The following is a 16,860-nucleotide window of genomic DNA, read 5'->3' on the forward strand; positions in this document are numbered from 1 at the left end:
AGGAAAAGGACAAAGAAATCTAAAATCTTCAAAAACAACTCAAGTTAACAATCTTCAAACATCTACCAGGCAATGACACTGACTGCAAGCAAGCAATGAAGTCTAAAAATCAATGGTTGACCAAACTCGTCAAAAGACAAGGTGAAGGAAAGGAAGGAAAGGGTCATAGGCTCCCCAATGGAGTCACCATTTTGTTGACAAGGTTAATCCTCTCTGCGGACAAAGACAATCCCTATAGCCCAATGAGTGGGTCTAGCAACTTGAGAGGACAATCAACTAGACATCTTCCTAGATTATGATTGAAAAATAGAACAAGAGAGAAGGCCTACCTTGCTCTGATGTTAATCTGATTTCCTTTGTTGAGATCCTTGAATTGCTTGTGTCAAGGTCTTGTCCCTGATTCTTTCAGTGCTTATGTACTTGCACAAACAACCAAGAGACAACAAAGCATGCCAAAACCGATAACAAATCTAATAATAATCTATTTAGCTGATCAAGGAATGCCAAACCAATACATACATGAACATATATATTTTGGGAAGATGAACGAACAATTGTATTATTATTTAAAGAATAAAGGGGAAGCTTACAACCATAGCCTTGATGTTGAAAGACTCTCCTTAAGTGGTAATCCAAGTCCAAGCCAAGAAACTCTCCCACACTCCTTCTCCAAGTTTAATGAATAGCCTCTAAGCACAAGCTCAACATAGGGGTGCAAATGGACATAGATCAACCATTTAGGAATGGTAGAGGGGAAATTTATAGGCTGGGAGAGGGATTTATACCTCCTCCAAAGATAGGATTAGGCCCACATCTTAAGGAGGTAGCTCATAGGGATGAGACCAAGAGGTCAAATTAGGAGGATTCGACCTCATCTATGTGAAACCACCTCCAGCTCGCCGCTCTAGAAGCTTCTAGATCACGAAGCTTCTCATCCTCTTTTGGAAAACTTCCTTTTTGAGACCATCATGAGTATGAGAGAGAACAGAGTGATGCCATCGTTGGCTTAACAAGGTGCAACATGCAATCATTGTAGTTTTGAGCTTCATAAGGGCAATGATTCTCATTTTAGGGTTTCATGAGTAGGGAAAGCTCTAGATATTTTCCAGGCAAAGTTAAAGGAGGGATATGAGCTACATACATTGATGAGTATACTGTATAATGATCATGTTTCGGGCACTTCAGGGTATGTCACAAGGAAGTGTAGGAGGCATGACAAAATATTGTGTAACAGCGAGCCATGCTCTGCTACCACTCTATAACACCCTCCTCCCATGTTTACCCAAGCTAACCCGTCCACTGGGGTAAACATGTGACCAGAGGCTACTATGATGTGATTCAACTCCCCAAGGACAATTAAGTGGAACCGACAAACACAACCAAACTGACCTTCCCCAAGAGCTACATACCCTTCAGGAGGTAACCAACCCTTCCAGGTGCTTAACCCCTGAGACAAATTATCTTTTTACTATCCTAGAGCCTTAGTCACTCCCATGACAAGGCATGCATGCGGTCAAATCCTTCCAGTCACTCCCACAGCAAGGGCATGCCAACGACTGTGGACTTTTCCAAACAATTCTAAGCTAGTGACCGCAGATTCTATGCTACTTTTTCAGGGCCATGAGTGAAGCCACTGCCTAGAACTTCACAAAACCTTTAGAAATGATAAGTAACAATGGAACAAAAGTACTAATGTAAACACTTGGTCAATGACTTGAATAGACCCTCACTAGCCATGATAGGAATTTCATTAAACATGTCACAAATATGTAATCTACAGGTCATAACAACATATATGAGCATAGAGGTCTCATATTTATTTGATATTCGTAAAGATGCATTGTTGCCATATCACAATACTTGCATTATCATTTGTTAGGTCATGTATGCATTGTACTTCCATTTGTAAAGAAAAAACATGATGAGAGCGTGATTTGAAATGGAGCAGATCAGTAATTTTGTGCTAATTCCCCATTCAGAATAAAACCCAAGATGATTATCATTTGCTTTTCAAGTGCTTAAGGATTCCAAACTTTTGCTTAATTAACATATTCCCATGAGAGTTTCTTATGTAAATGTTATGAACAATTTAACATAAAAACATATGCTGAACAATAGCAATATAACAACAATGAACATCAAAATACAACACACAACAAGCACATGATAAAGGATTTCACCCCTCCTGGGCTACGTCTCCTTGGTCCAGCTTCCAACAGCTTGGGCCGCTCTATTATGCTCAAATTAAAAAATGTGTGTTTACAATGCTCAGTTGCCTCTCAAACTTGTCTCAATGAGTTCAGAATACTCAAAAATGGCTATCTAGCCTCTTTTTGCATCCAATTTGGATAAGAACTGAAGAAGTTATGACTTCTCCCAGTTCCTCCACTATTTGTTCCCCAAATTGCTCTAAAACCGACCAAAACCCCCTTTTTTCGCTCAAAAATCCATTAATGGAGTGAAAAAGTCGCCATTTAGCGTGAAAATCCTGTTGGCCTTATCGTAATCACAATCGGCTAAGCTGCGGGCTCTTAACACTGCAAAACGTTGATATGCAGTGTTGCAGACCCGACGGGTTATTAAACTGGAATATATAACCTCCTGTGTTTGGAATCCACTGCTCATCGCAATCAGTGTTCAGCTATAGGCGAAGGTCTTGTTTACCCAACAAAACACTGCGATTGCAATTTCACGGACCCGTTGGTGTATTAAACTGTGGCATATAAACCTATCGCGTCTGGGATCTATCGCAATCGGAACTCCATTGCGTTGGGGCTGATTCTTGTTGCCGATGTGATTGCATCGCATCACAACTTCAACCTTTCTAGGGTCGATAACTTGTTCGTCGATCCATTTACCACTATGATATGCAATTTGTGAGGGCCAATGGCAGGCTTCCACTTGGCGCCTCCTCATTCGCTGAAGACCTTGTCACACCATCCCAATCCTACCATGTAGGAAAGTCAAACTTGAGTTTTGACTTGCTCTAACTTCTGCATACGAACTCGGATTTGAGTGTCGTTCACACCGTTGAATTCAGAATGATGAGCTCTTCAATCTAGAGATGAGGTTTACAATATTTTGACACTTTTATTTTTGAGCATAATTCTGAGCACCTGATCATTCCTCCCCACTGGAAGCCTTTTGGACCCCAAAAGATTTATATTCAGTTATTGAACAGATGAGGGTATTGTTCCCTCACCTTCTCCACTTCAATCCATTTGGAATTTGATGGGTGTGTACCTTTGAGACCCACCCAAAGATAATCAATGCTTCCCTTTTAGTTTTCCTTGTCCTTCTGCCAAGTATAGTGTCTCACTGAAGCACATCAAGGAATTCTAGAGAAAAGTCTTCAATAGATAGAATTTGAACATTCTCTACTTGATCTTCAATCAAAGGAGGTTCATATAATCTTAAATTTTCAACATTAACAACATAATAGATTTTCATATATGAAGGCAAATCAAGCTTGAAAGAATTATTACCAATCTTTTCCACAATTTTAAATGGACCATAACGAATTGGTTTCAGCCTTTTACCATCACCTTGAAGCCTTTCCTTGCTAATGTATAGCCAAACATCATCACCTACTTGAAACTAATGATCCACGCGATGCTTATCATGCCTTTCCTTATACTTGCCTTGACTTTTTTCTAGTTGTTCTTGAACTGTTTGGTGAATCAACTGTATTTGATCAATGAATTTATTTGCTCTGTCTATGTCACTATTTCCATCTACAATTACATCTTTTTCAAAGATGAAATATAAAGAAGATTTAGGAAAATAACCAAGACATGCCTCAAAAGGCGAAGTTAGAGTAGAAGAGTTTTTTGCTCGGTTGTAAGCATGCTTAATATAATGCAACTGTTCATCCCAAGACTTAGGATGTTTGCTGCAATATCCTCTTAGCAAATGAATAATTGTCATGTTAACCAATTTAGTTTGACCATCTGTTTGCGGATGAAAGGTTGTACTTTTCTTCAATTTAGTTTCCATTAGGTTCCATAAAATTGACCAAAAATTCCCAACAAATATAGAATCACGATCACTTACAATAGAAGTAGGCAATTCAAAATGAACCCATACATTTTGAAAGAAAAGTTGGGTTGTTTGTTCAACTGTAATTTTATTTTTACAAGGCTTTTATATGCACATCTTGCTGAATCTATCCACAACTACATACAAATAATCATGCCTTTTCCTTGATAAAAGAAGACCTCCTACAAAATCCATAGAAACAATTTCCCATGGTTGTGAAGGCACTCGAAGTGGTGCGTACAATCCTAGTTTCCTATTACTAGGCTTACTTATTGCACACAATGAATAACCTTTGATAAAACGTGACACACTTTCAAGCATACGAGGCCAATAAAAATACCTCTGAGTATTTGCCACTATTTTACTTACACCGAAATGTCCAGCAATAAGAGAAGTGTGTGCTTCCCTTGTGACATTTACTCTCCCCCCCGTGGAACAAAAAGTTTTCCCAAATGATACAACAAATTATCATGAACACAGTAGTCTAATTCCTCAACTTGGTGGCCTTGACTCAAGTTTAGATATACCTCTTCAAAGTCAGCAACATGTGTGTATTATTCAGCATAACTTTTAGGGATAACATAATTATTCTTGAGTAAAATGGCTACATTTACAACCGTCTAGAAAGCATATCAACAACTCTGTTATAAATACCTTTCTTGTACTTGATTACCAAGTGGAATTGCTGTAAAGATCCCATCCAGCGAAAGTGCCTTGACTGCTGCAATTTAGTTTGATATTGGAGATATTGCAAAGGTTGATGATCATTGTGGATAATGGTTTCTTTTCCCATCAAGTAATGCTTCCATTTCTTCACACATTTCACCAATGTGTAAAGCTCTTTATAATATGTAGGATAGTTAATAAAAATAACATTAAAAAACTCAAAATGAAATTAAATGGGCTTGCCATGTTGTAAAAGAACTGCACCCATGGCCTAGTCACTTGCATTTGTTTGTATTTCAAAGGGTTGTTTCAAATCCGGTAATGCTAAAACCGGGTTTGAACTAATATTTTGTTTCAAAGGATCAAATGCTTTTTGCTGTTTGCCTCCCCACTGGAAGACAACCTTCATGCTGGTCAACACATGTAAGGGAGCTACTATGGAGGAGAAATTGGAAATGAACTTCCTCCAATACTGCTCTGCTCCTAGAAAACTACTTACTTCTGTAATTGATTTGGGTGTTGGCCAATTCACAATGACTGAAACTTTAGAGGGATCAATCTTCAACTCACCTCCTCCAACTATGTGGCCCAAATACATTAAGGAAGTTTTCCTGAATTCACATTTAGACATCTTCAAAAATAATTGTTCTTTTCTCAAGACATCCAACACTTTCCTAACATGCTTGGCATGCTCTTCTCTTGATTTGTTGAGTATTAAAATATCATCTAAATAGACAATTACAAATTCATCAAGAAAGGTTCTTAAAACATCATTCATAACTCATGAATGTAGCTAGAGCATTGCAAAGACCGAAATGCATAACCAGCCACTCAAACAATCCCTGTTTGGTTTTAAAAGCAGTATTCTATATGTCCTCCTCAGCTATTCTTACTTGATGATATCCACTTAAGTCTAATTTAGTGAAACACTTTGCATTTTTCAACTGATCTAGCAAATCATCTATTCTGGGTATTGGGTATTGATTGTTTATTGTAATCTTATTTAAAGCTCGATAATATACACACATGCTCCAGGTTCCATCTTTCTTGGGTACCAATACAATTGGTGAACCACATGGCAAAGTAGAGGGAAGAATAACACCTTTATCCAACAATTCGTGGACTTTTTTCTTAATTTCTAAGCTTTCCATAATTGTCGTTCAATACATACCAATGTTTGGGAGTGGACAGTCCTGTTGTATCTGAATTTCATCTTGAATTCCTATTTTTGGTGGCAATCCTTTTGGTTCTTGAAACATTTCTCCATATTGATTGACCACATCAACCAATTCAGCTTTTAGCTTCACATCATATCCTGCAAAGGATTCTTGCTCTGGGTCATTCTTCTGCTTGATCATAAGAAGCACAAGACTCTTGCTGGAATTGACTAGTTGCTTCATTTCCCATGTGCTTGCCAAAGACAGACTAAGCTTTCTGCGATGAGCTCTCACAATGTACTCCACTCTGTCTTTGAAGAAATGATTTATGTTCTCAAATCTATGGAAAACGGCTTTCCTGTCATATAGATACGGGATTCCCAACAAAATCCCTGAGATATCCAATGACACAATGTCTAATTCAACTTCACCAACGAAATTGTCAATGATTGCAAATCAGAAAATGCATGTTTGTGTGACCTACAAATTGGCATCCTTGGTTGTCCAACCCAACAGATACGGTTTATGATGAGGCATGGTTTCCAGATTCAATTTCTTGACTAAATCCATAGAAATTAAGTTGGCCTGAGATCCATAATCAAACAATGTATCCATTTCTATATGCTTGGAAATAACTCAGATATGGAACAACTCTATTCAGTTTTCCTCATTTAAAACGTTGTGAGAGTTATTTGTTGCGTTGGTACTTGCTACGACTGCCTCTTTATTTGATTTTTCCACAGATTTTCCCTTGGTGACTGTGGTTGTGATTTTTGTTTCATCTCCTGAGTCTGAACCCAAGTCTCTTTGTGCAGCAACGTTGGTCTTATGTTTCCCTTTATTGTTAAATTTCTTTGGTCATAATTTTGGATGAAGCTTCCAACAATGCGCTTCATCATGTCCCTCCTTGGAACAATTCTTGAGCATGGGTTTCTCCCCTTCTTTCTTAACAGAAGCATTTTTATTCTGTTTTCCTTTAAACTTCTTCCCTTTTTCCCCACTCTGAAATGACTTATTCTTACCTCTTTCAGTATATTTTTCCCTCTTGCTTCGAGGTGTGTATCTTGAACACAGACCTCATCAAGATTTGTGGGACTGAACATAAGAATGGTATGTCGAAGATAGCTATGCAACCCTCCTATGTATTTCAGCAAGGTATCTTGTGTCTGTAAGTCTACTCCTAGCATAAGAGCTCTTTTCCTAAACTCGAGTATACTCTTACACATTTTGACCTTTCAACTTTCTGAAATTTTGCCAATTCATTATAGCTTTTGCATATGAGCTAAAGGGTAGAAATGTATTTTTATAGCAGCAATGAAATCAGACCAAGTAATAGAGATCTTACCATGTTTTTTGATCTCATCTTGAGTCCTTGATTCCCACCATACAAGTGTTGCACCCTCCATTCTCAATGAAGCCAATTGAATTTTGATATCATCCTCTTGAAGGTTCTGAATTCTACAATACACCTCCAACTCATGAATCTCATTATCCAGATTCTTTGCATTAACTTCTCCATTGTACATAGGAAACTCGAATTTAACATCAAGCTTCAGAAAAGGTGATTTACCAACCCCTTTTAAAGAATGATGATGAGTATGAGTAACGGTGGTATTTGTGGAAGAGGGTGAAGATGCTTTCGAAGAAGAAGATGAAGAAGATGGTGGAGATGGTGGAGGTTTTCGTCCATTCCCATTACCTCTTTTTCCTTTATCTTCTTTTACATTACCTCCTCCTAAAGAGCCTTCTCCATTGGGAGGCTTAGAAATTTCTCCTTGCAACCTGTATTCTTCTCTTCATAGAGGACCTTAACCATCTATCATATCAAAGAAATCCTTTTTGAATGTGTTCTCATCTTCTGTCATGATAGGTTCTCTTTCATGAGATATAATCTCTGGATATTCAACTTCAACTTCTACAACATGAGGTTGTACTTGTGTAGAAGACTTTGGCAACCTTTCTCTTCTTCCACTTGACCCAATTTCAGGGCTTTCAACCAGTTTCCCTTCTCCTCTTTTGAGTTTTAACCTTGTAAGCATGACATAAACTTGCAAACAATTAAATCCTTCTTTCACTAAGCAAATCTAGTAAGAAAAAAACAATGCTTTGATACCACTTGATCTGAAATGAAGTAGATAAGTAATGCTGCGCTAATTCCCCATTCATAATAAAACCCAAGATGCTTATCATTTGCTTTTCAAGTGCTTAAGGATTCCAAACTTTTGCTTAATTAACATATTCCCATGAGAATTTCTTATGTAAATGTTATGAACAATTTAACATAAAAAAATATGATGAACAACAACAATATAAAAACAATGAACATCAAAATACAACACACATCAACACATCATAAAGGAGTTCACCCCTCCTAGGCTACGTCTCCTTGGTCCAACTTCCAATGGATTGGGCCTCTCTATTATGCTTAAATTACAACAAAAGTGTGTTTACAATGCTCAGATGCCTATGAAAATTGTCTCAATGAGTTCAGAATACTAAAAAATGGTTATCTAGCCTCTTTTTCCATCCAAATTGTATAATAACTGAAGAAGTTATGACTTCTCCTAGTTCCTCCACTATTTGTTCCCCAAATTGCTCTAAAACTGACCAAAAACACCTTTTTATGCTCCAAAATTTGCTAATGGAGCGAAAAATTGGTTGTTCGGTGGGCTAAATCCTTCGGCCTTATCGCAATCGGCTAAGTTGCGAATTCTTAACACTGCAAAACGTTGATCTGTGGTGTTGTGGACCCGACGGGTTATTAAAACGGAATATATATACTTCCGCGTCTAGAATCCACCGCTCATCGCGATTTACAATTGGTTGCGAGCGAAGGTATTGTTTACCTAACAGAACACTGCAATTGTGATTTTATGGACCCACCGGGTATTAAAATGTGGCATATAAACCTATCGCGTTCAGGGTATATCACAATCAGAACTCCACTGTGCCGAGGCCGATTCTTATTGTCGATGCATTTTGCGATATGTGACTGCATTGCATCACAACTTCAACCTTGCCGGGGCCGATAACTTGTTCGTTGATCCATCTACCACTGTGATATGCAATTTGTGAGGGTGAATGGTAGGCTGTCATTTGGCACTTCCTAATTCGTTGAAGACCTTGCCACACCATCCCAATCCTGCCATGTAGGAAAGTCAAACTTGAGCTTTTACCGGCTCTAACTTCTGGATACGAACTCGGATTTGAGTGCCGTTCACGTCATTGAATTTAGAATGATGAGCTCTTCAATCTGGAGCTGAGTTTGAAAAAATTCTAACACTTTGATTTTTGAGCATAATTCTAAGCACCTGATCACTCCTCCCCACTAGAAGCCTTTTGGACCCCAAAAGATTTATATTCAGTTATTTAATAGATGAGGGTATTGTTCCCTCACCTTCTCCACTTCAATCCATTTGGCCTTTTAAGGATTTGTACCTTTGAGACCCACCCAAAGATAATCAATGCCTCCCCTTTTAGTTATCCTTGTCCTTCTGTCAAGTACAGTGTCTTGTTGAAGCACATCAAGGAATTCTAGAGAAAAGTATTCAATAGATGGAATTTGAACATTCTCTCCTTGATCTTCAATCAAAGGAGGTTCATATAATCTCAAATTTTCAACATTAACAAAATAATGGATTTGCATATATGAAGGCAAATCAAGCTTGAAAGCATTATTACCAATCTTTTCCAGAATTTTAAATGGACCATAACAAATTGGTTTCCGCCTTTTACCTTCACCTTGAAGCCTTTCCTTGCTAATGTATATACAAACTTCATCACCTACTTGAAATTGATGATCCATACAATGCTTATCATGCCTTGACTCTTTTCTAGTTGCTCTTGAACTGTTTGGTGAATCAACTGAATTTGCTCAATGAATTTCTTTGTTCTGTCTATGTCACTATGTCCATCTACAGCTACATCTTTTTCAAAGATTAAATCCAAAGGCGATTTATGCAAATAACCAAGACATGCCTCAAAAGGCAAAGTTAGAGGAGAAGAGTGTTTTGCTCGATTGTAAGCATGTTGAATATAATGTAGCTATTCATCCCACAACTTAGGATGTTTGCTGCAATATCCTCTTAGCAAATGAATAATTGTCATGTTAACCACTTCAGTTTGACCATCTGTTTTCGGATGAAAGGTTGTAATTTTCTTCAATTTATTGTCCGTTAGGTTCCATAAACTTGACCAAAAATTCCCAACAAGTCAAGAATCACGATCACTTACAATAGAAGTAGGCAATCCAAAATGAACCCATACATTTTGAAATAAAATTTGAGTTGTTTGTTCAGCTCTAATTTGGTTTTTACAGGGCATTAATATGCACATCTTACTTAACCTATCCACAACTACATACAAATAATCATGACCTTTCCTTGATAAAGGAAGACCTTCTACAAAATCCATAGAAACACTTTCCCATGGTCGTGAAGGCACTGGAAGTGGTGTTTACAATCCTAGTTTCTTATTACTAGGCTTAATGACAGCACACAATGAACAACCTCTGATAAAATGTGACACACTTTCAAGCATATGAGGCCAATAAAAATACCTCTAAAGATTTTCCATTGTTTTACTTACACCGAAATGTCCAACAATAAGAGAAGTGTTCACTTCCCTTGTGACATTTACTCTCACCGCCATGTGGAACACAAAGTTTTCCCAAATGATAAAACAAATTATCATGAACATGGTAGTCTAATTCCTCAACTTGGTGGCCTTGACTCAAGTTTAAATATACCTCTTGAAAGTCAGCATCGTGTGCGTATTGTTCATCAGAACTTTCAGGCATAACATAATTATTCTTGAGTAAAATGGCTACATTTACAACTGGTCTAGAAATAATATCAAAAACTCTATTATAAATACATTCCTTGTACTTGATTACCAAGTGGAATTGTTGTAAAAATATCATCCAACGAAATTTCCTTGAATGCTGCAATTTAGTTTGAGATTACAGATATTCCAAAGGCTGATGATCATTGTGGATAACGGTTTCTTTTCCGATTAAGTAATGCTTCCATTTCTTCACACTTTGCACCAATGCATAAAGCTCTTTATCATACGTAGGATAATTTAATAACAACACCATTAAAATTCTCAGAATGAAATGAAATGGGCTTACCATGTTGTAAAATAACTACACCCATGGCCTAGTCACTTACATATATTTGTATGTCAAAGGGTTGTTTCAAATCTCGCAATGCTAAAATTGGGGTTGAATTGATCTTTTGCTTCAAAGCATCAAATGCTTTTTGTTGTTTGCCTCCCCACTAGAAGACAACCTTCACACTGGTCAACGCATGTAGTGGAGCTGCTATGGAGGAGAAATTGGAAATGAACTTCCTCCAATACTGCATTGCTCCTAGAAAAATCCTTACTTTTGTAACTGATGTGGGTATTGGCCAATCCACAATGACCGAAACTTTAGAGGGATCAATCTTCAGCCCACCTCCTCCAACTATGTGGCCCAAATACACTAAGAAAGTTTTCTCGAATTCATATTTAGACATCTTCAGAAATAACTGTTTTTTTCTCAATACATCCAACACTTTCCTAACATGCTTGACATTCTCTTCTCGTGATTTGCTGAATATCAAAATATCATCTAAATAAAAAATTACAAATTCATCAAGAAAGGATCTTAAAACATCATTCATAACTCTCATGAATGTAGCTAGAGCATTGCAAATATCGAAAGGCATAACTAGCCATTCAAACAACCCCTGTTCGGTTTTAAAAGAAGTCTTCCATATTTCTTCCTCATCTATTCTTACTTGATGACATCCACTTCTCAAGTCTAATTTAGTGAAATACTTTCAATTTTTCAACTGATCTAACAAATCATCTATTATGGGTAGTGGGTATCGATTCTTTATTGTAGTCTTATTTAAGATTGCGATTGTGATTTCGCGGACCTGCCGGGGTATTAAACTGTGAGCATCACCCGATGCAATGAGTGCTAAGTCAACTATTCAAAAATCATGAGAAATTAGTCAGTTACGACTACCTCTCATGGAAATGGTCATATGTGAATGAATTACTTAACACAATTGAATCCCAAAATGATATCTAATATAATGCACTGCGTAAACCCCCTAATACTTAAATTCAAAAAGAGTGAAGGGATCTATTCTTGAATGGTTCATGAGGCACAATACTTGCTAAGGTTTTGCAAATGGGGTAGCAAGCTACATGGGCTTGATTGTGGGGAAAACTCCACAGTTAAGCACACTTGAGCCAGAGGCGATCTGGGATGGTTGACCTTCCGGGAAGTCCTGGTTACCGGGGTCAAGCCCCAGAAGTGATGATTGACGCTATGTGATTCATTTCACTAGTTTCAATCCCAATTCTTCACCCCTATGAGCATCACCCAATGCAATGAGTACTAAATGAACTATTCAAAAATCATGAGAAATTAGTCAGTTACGACTACCTCTCATGGAAATGGTCATACGTGAATGACTTACTTAACACAGTTGAATCCCAAAATGATATCTAATATAATGCACTGCATAAACCCCCTAATACATATAAACGTATCGCATCTAAGGTCTATCACAATCAGAACTCCATTGCGTCGGGGCCAATTCTTGTTGCCGATGCGATTGCGATATGCGATTGCATCACATCACAACTTCAACCTTATCGGGCTGATAACCTGTTTACCGATTCATCTACCGATGCGATATGCAATTTGTGATGGCCAATGGTAGGCTTCCACTTGGTGCCTCCTCATTCACTGACGACCTTGCCACACCATCCCAATCCTACCATGTAGGCAAGTCAAACATGACCTTTTACTTGCTCTAACTTGTGCATACAAACTCGGATTTGAGTGTCGTTCACACCGTTGAATTGAGAATGACGAGCTCTTCAGTTTGGAGCCGAGTTTGAAAAGATTCTGACACTTTGATTTTTGAGCATAATTATGAGCACCTAATCACTCCTCCCCATTGGAAGCCTTTTGGACCCCAAAAGATTTATATTCAGTTATTGAACAGATGAGGGTATGGTTCCCTCACGTTATCCACTTCAATCCATTTGGCCTTTGATGGATGTGTACCTTTGAGACCCACATGAAGATAATCAATGCTTCCGCTTTTAGTTGTTCTTGTCCTTCTGTCAAGTATAGTGTCTTGCTAAATCACATCAAGGAATTCTGGAGAAAATTATTCAATAGGTGGAATTTGAATATTATATCCTTGATCTTCAATCAAAGGAGGTTCATATAATCTCAAATTTTCAACATTAAGAAAAGAATATATTTGCATTTATGAAGGAAAATCAAGCTTGAAAGCATTATTACCAATATTTCCCATAATTTTAAATGGACCATAACGAATTTGTTTCAACCTTTTACCTTCACCTTGAAGCCTTTCGTTGCTAATGCATAAACAAAATTCATCACCTATTTGAAACTGATGATCCATAAGATGCTTATCATGCCTTTCCTTATACTTGCCTTGACTCTTTTCTAGTTTCTCTTGAACTGTTTGGTGAGTCAAATGAATTTTCTCAATGAATTTCTTTGCTTTGTCTATGTCACTATGTCCATCTACAACTACATCTTTTTCAAAGATTAACTCCAAAGGTGATTTGGGCAAATAACCAAGACATGCCTCAAAAGGCGAAGTTAGAGTAGAAGAGTGTTCTACTCGGTTGTAAGCATGTTGAATATAATGCAATTGTTCATCCCACAACTTAATGTTTGCTGCAATATCCTAGTTTCCTATTACTAGGCTTACTCACTGCACACAATGAACAACCTCTAATAAAATGTAACACACTTTCAAGAATACCAGGACAATAAAAATACCTCTGAAGATTTGCCATTGTTTTACTTACACCGAAATGTCCAGCAATAAGAGAAGTGTGCGCTTCCCTTGTGACATTTACTATCTCTCCTTGTGGAACACAAAGTTTTCCCAAATGATACAATAGATTATCATGAGCATGGTAGTCTAATTCCTCAACTTGGTGGCCTTGACTCAAGTTTAAATATACCTCTTGAAAGTCAGTATTGTGTGTGTATTGTTCAACATAACTTTCAGGCATAACAGAATTATTCTTGATTAAAATGGCTACATTTACAACCGGTCTAGAAAGCATATCAACAACTCTATTATAAATACCTTTCTTGCACTTGATTACCAAGTGGAATTGTTGTAAAAATCCCATCCGACGAAAGTACCTTGACTGCTGCAATTTAGTTTGAGATTGCAGATATTGCAAAGGCTGATGATCATTGTGGATAATGGTTTCTTTTCCCATTAAGTAATGCTTCCATTTCTTCACACTTTGCACCAATGCATAAATTTCTCTTTATCATACGTAGTATATTTAATAACAACACCATTAAAAATATCAGAATGAAATGAAATGGGCTTACCATGCTGTAAAAGAACTGCACCCATGGCCTAGTCACTTGCATCTATTTTTATTTCAAAGGGTTGTTTTAAATCCAGAAATGCTAAAACTGGGGCTGAATTGATCTTTTGCTTCAAAGCATCAAATGCTTTTTGTTGTTTGCATCCCCACTCGAAGACAACCTTCACGCTGGTCAACACATGTAGTGGCGCTGCCATGGAGGAGAAATTGGAAATGAACTTCCTCCAATACTGCGTTGCTCCTAAAAAGTCCTTACTTCTGTAACTGATTTGGGTATTGGCCAATTCACAATGACCGAAACTTTAGAGGGATCAATCTTCAACTCACCTCCTCCAACTATGTGGCCCAAATACACTAAGGAAGTTTTCTCAAATTCACATTTAGACATCTTCAGAAATAACTGTTATTTTCTCAAGACATCCAAAACTTTCCTAACATGCTTGACATGCTCTTCTTGTGATTTGTTGAATATCAAAATATCATCTAAATAAACAATTGTAAATTCATTAAGAAAGGATCTTAAAACATCATTCATAACTCTCATGAATGTATCTGGAGCATTACAAAGGCCGAAAGGCATAACCAACCATTCAAACAATCCATGTTTGGTTTTAAAAGCAGTCTTCCATATGTCCTCCTCATCTTTTCTTAATTGATGACATCCACTTCTCAAGTCTAATTTAGTGAAATACTTTGAATTTTTCAATTGATCTAGCAAATCATCTATTATGGGCAGTGGGTATTGATTCTTTATTGTAATCTTATTTAAGAGTGTGATTACGATTTCGCAGACTTGCAGGGGTATTAAACTGTGGCATATAAACCTATCGCATCCGAGTTCTATCACAATCACAAATCCACTGCGTCGGGGCCGATTCTTGTTGCTGATGCGATTGCGATATGTGATTGCATCGCATCAAAACTTCAACCTTGCCGGGTTCGATAAACTATTTGCCGATCCATCTACCATTGCGACATGAAATTTGTGAGGGCCAATGGTAGGCTTCCACTTGGCACCTCCTCATTCGCTGAAGACCTTGCCACACCATCCCAATCCTGCCATGTAGGAAAGTCAAACTTGAGCTTTTACCTACTCTAACTTCTGCATACGAACTCGGATTTGAGTGTCTTTCCCACCAATGAATTTAGAATGATGAGCTCCTCATTCTGGAGCTAAGTTTGACAAGATTCTGACACTTTGATTTTTGAGCATAATTATGAGCACCTGATCACTCCTCCCCACTGAAAGCCTTTTGGACCCCAAAAGATTTATATTCAGTTATTGAACATATAAGGGTATTGTTCCCTCACCTTCTCCACTTCAATCCAATTGGCCTTTGATGGATGTGCACCTTTGAGACCCACTCGAAGATTATCAATGCTTCCCATTTTAGTTGTCCTTGTCCTTCTGTCAAGTATAGTGTCTTGCTAAAGCACATCAAGGAATTCTGGAGAAAAGTATTCAATAGATGGAATTTGAACATTCTCTCCTTGATCTTTAGTCAAAGGAAATTCATATAATATTAAATTTTCAACATTAACAACATAGTATATTTGCATATATGAAGGTAAATCAAGCTTGAAAGCATTATTACCAATCTTTTCTAGAATTGTAAATGGACCACAACGAATTGGTTTCAGCTTTTTGCCTTCACCTTGAAGCCTTCCCTTGCTAATGTATAGCCAAACATCATCACCTACTTGAAACTGATGATCCACGCGATGCTTATCATGCCTTTCCTTATACTTGCCTTGACTCTTTTCTAGTTGTTCTTGAACTTTTTGGTGAATCAATTGAATTTGATCAATGAATTTCTTTGCTCTGTCTTTGTCACTATGTCTAGCTACAACTACATCTTTTTTAAAGATTAAATCCGAAGGCGATTTAGGAAAATAACCAAGACATGCCTCAAAAGGTGAAGTTAGAGTAGAAGAGTGTTCTGCTCAGTTGTAAGCATGTTGAATATAATGCAACTGTTCATCCCACAACATAGGATGTTTGCTGCAATATCCTCTTAGCAAATCGATAACTGTCATGTTAACAACTTCAGTTTGGCCATCTGTTTGCAGATGACAGGTTGTACCTTTCTTCAATTTAGTATCCATTAGGTTCCATAAACTTGACCAAAAATTCCCAACAAATCGAGAATCGCAATCACTTACAATAGAAGTAGGCAATCCAAAATGAACCCATACATTTTGAAAGAAAAGTTGAGTTGTTTGTTTAGTTGCAATTTTATCTTTACAAGGCATTAATATGCAGATCTTGTTGAACCTATCCACAACTACATACAAATAATCATGGCTTTCCCTTGACAAAGGAAGACCTCCAACAAAATCCATAGAAACACCTTCCCATGGTCATGAAGGCACTGGAAGCGGTGTGTACAATGCTAGTTTCCTATTACTAGGCTTACTATTGCAAAGGTTGATGATCATTATGGATAATGGTTTCTTTTCCCATCATGTAATGCTTCCATTTCTTCACACTTTGCACCAATGTGTAAAGCTCTTTATCATACGGAGGAAAGTTAATAGCAACACCATTAAAAATCTCATGATGAAATGAAATGGGCTTACCATGTTGTAAAAGAACTACACC

Source organism: Pinus tabuliformis, chromosome X, assembly GCF_031772625.1.
Source record: "Pinus tabuliformis cultivar Carrire ecotype Pingquan chromosome X, CPIR1, whole genome shotgun sequence".
Classification (NCBI taxonomy): Eukaryota; Viridiplantae; Streptophyta; class Pinopsida; order Pinales; family Pinaceae; genus Pinus; species Pinus tabuliformis.